The sequence below is a fragment of the Cervus canadensis genome, chromosome 1 (assembly GCF_019320065.1).
Source record: "Cervus canadensis isolate Bull #8, Minnesota chromosome 1, ASM1932006v1, whole genome shotgun sequence".
Lineage (NCBI taxonomy): Eukaryota > Metazoa > Chordata > Mammalia > Artiodactyla > Cervidae > Cervus > Cervus canadensis.
The window spans coordinates 98,655,048-98,657,854 of record NC_057386.1 but is presented as its reverse complement, the minus strand read 5'-3'; positions in this window follow the sequence as shown (position 1 = coordinate 98,657,854).

Genomic DNA, 2,807 nt, shown 5'->3' with positions numbered 1-2,807 from the left:
ACAGGAGTCATCAGGGAGCTTCTTAATAAAATAGAAATTTCTGGGCACCACAGCTAGAGTGTTTGCTTCAGTGTGTTTGAGTTGGGCCTGAAAATGTGCATTTATGACAGTTTCCCAGGTGATGCTCTGGCTGCTTTGAGAACCACAGAGCTAGTTATCTTTTAGAATTCTCTAGCTCAAAAAACTAAATAAATCCACAAGTTTAATGTAGTGCACAAGTTGGGACATTTAAGTCTCATTTACACAGGTTGGACAAATCACCTTTATCTTCCTTCCCCTAGATTTGTAGCATATTTATTGTTTTCTTTCCTGCAGCTGGATCAGGAAGTTATTTCACACAGAAAAAGAAGTAAATATGTTCAGTAACAATTTGCTTTGGGCAAATTACTAGATAATTGTGTACCAAAACAAATAAAATTTTTTTATATAAGTTACAAATATTTCTGTCTCTTAAAGCTTACTGAGTGTTTGCAATATAATAGTGACCCCAACTGTTTTTTTTTTATGTGTGTGTGTGTGTGTGTGTGTGTGTGTGTGTGTGTGTGTTGGATAGATTTGGTATCTCTTATTTTAGTTGCTGATTTCTGAATTGTATTTTTGGTTATTTTAATAATGGGATAGCAAATGGTGCCTCTATATTTTTACCCCAATAACAAATTATCTATTTCTATCTACCTATCCATCATCTATCTATCTATCAATCATCTTTTAATAGATCTATCTATTAATAGTTACACATTAGGATATAGTCTTGTCAATACAGCCTTTTAAATTATTTAAAATGCCTTCACAAAAATTTCTTTTCTTGTCTCCCTTTTCTTCTCATTTTAGTGAACATATTTATCTGCATATTTAAAAATACACACACACACAAAAATAAAAAATAAAAATACAGAAAACCTACTAAAAATGACAAATAAATATCTGTGATGCAGAGAAGGAACACAAGGAAAGACATAAGAAGTCTTTTACTTATTTATACACATCAAAATAAAAATCAAAGGCAAGTCAAGAGCTAGAATTCTCAAAGAGAAACAAAAGAAGCAAGCAGAGAACACCTAGGCCTCTACCCCAGGGAGGAAGGAAACACGCGCAGCTGGTTACAGATCACTTGGGTAGTTGAATGGTGGTCCCTGGTCTCAGAAATCACTTTCTTTGTATCAATAAGGACTAAACAGTCACTTTAATATATCCTTTCTTTAAAACAAATCAAATTTCCCTAGATGATAAGACAGGCAAAGAGTCAGCAAGTTCAATGCATCAGGCAGAAGCGTTCAGAACTGTTCAGTAAATAAAGCTCTTAGCTCCCCGGAGCCCTGCTGAGCCAAGCTGGGTTTGAAGGGTGTATTCACCCATCATGTGTAGGTTTCCTACACAAACACCAAAGCATAATGAAATATCCTAACACAAACTGCCAGGAAAAAAGAAAATGCAGCTTTTTATTTCCTTGGTTTTCCAAAAATCATGGGATTAAAGCTGCATGACTCTAATGAGAAGAAACCGAAGTCATGCAACTTGAGCACAGATTCAGTTAGGGAAATAAGAGGCTGGTAGAATAACTGTGGAAGAAAGGTTTCCTGCTTACTTACAAAACAGAAATAGAGTCACAGATGTAGAAAATAAACTTGGTTACCAAAGGGGACAGAGGGATAAATTGGGATTGAGATACACATACTACCACATACAAAATAGATAACTAATAAGGGCCTGCTGTGTAGCACAAGTAACTCTACTTAATACTCTGTAATGACCTATCCAGGGAAAGAATATTAAATAAAAATAGATACATGTTTATGCATTGCTGATTCACTTTACACCTGAAACTAACACAACATTCTAAATCAACTACACTCCAACAGAAATTTTAAAGAAAAAAGAAAAAAAAAAGTCAAATCTATAGCACAAGGAGGTAAAACACACAATACTGAGGATAAAGAAAAAGAAATACCAACCCGTGTTCAATCTTTTATATACATGTCTTAATGTAAAATTCAGAGATTTGATAAGAACCATCTAAGCTTTTCCTCCAGTGCAATTGCCCCTAATTTGCAGTTGACTACATTTTATTATGAGTTTTTCTTATCAGAAAGGACTCTATTTAAAGATTTAGGAAAATAATCATTTCAACTATTTGACATTTCCTTCAAACATTTTCCATTTCATTGTTTAAATTGATGTTTTGCTGTTTCTGCTCAGAAGCTGCAAGACAGAAAAGAAAGTTAAAGTGATTTAGATCAACTATTATTTGCTCTAGAATATTTCTTTCCAAACTCAAATATATATAATGTTTATATTGAAAGGCTGCCATTACAATTTTCATATTTCTAAGATACCCATTTTACTTTCATTGGCAATGAGTTCAGTTATATTTAGTGAGATCAAAGGTCCTCTATTTTGAAAAAACTGGTCCATGAGTCAACAGTATCTGCATAACCCAGGAAATTATTAAGATAAGATCTGTATTTTAAGAAGGTCCTCGATGGTCACATGCACATTAAAGCTTTAGAAGCATTGCTTTGTATAACTGACTCAAAAACAAACTAGAAGAAGTAGCATTGGGATTAAGAATCAAGATTTGGGGCGATGGATTGTAACTTGTGTTATCTGGGCTTCCCACGTGGCACTAGTGGTAAAGATCCCACCTGCAAATGCAGGAGATATAAGAGAAGCTGATTTGATCCCCTGGAGGAGGGCATGGCAATTCACTCCAGTATTTTTGCCTGGAGAATACCATGGATAGAGGAGCCTGGCAGGCTATGGTCCATAGTGTTGCAAAGAGTTGGATACGACTGAAGAAACTTAGGATG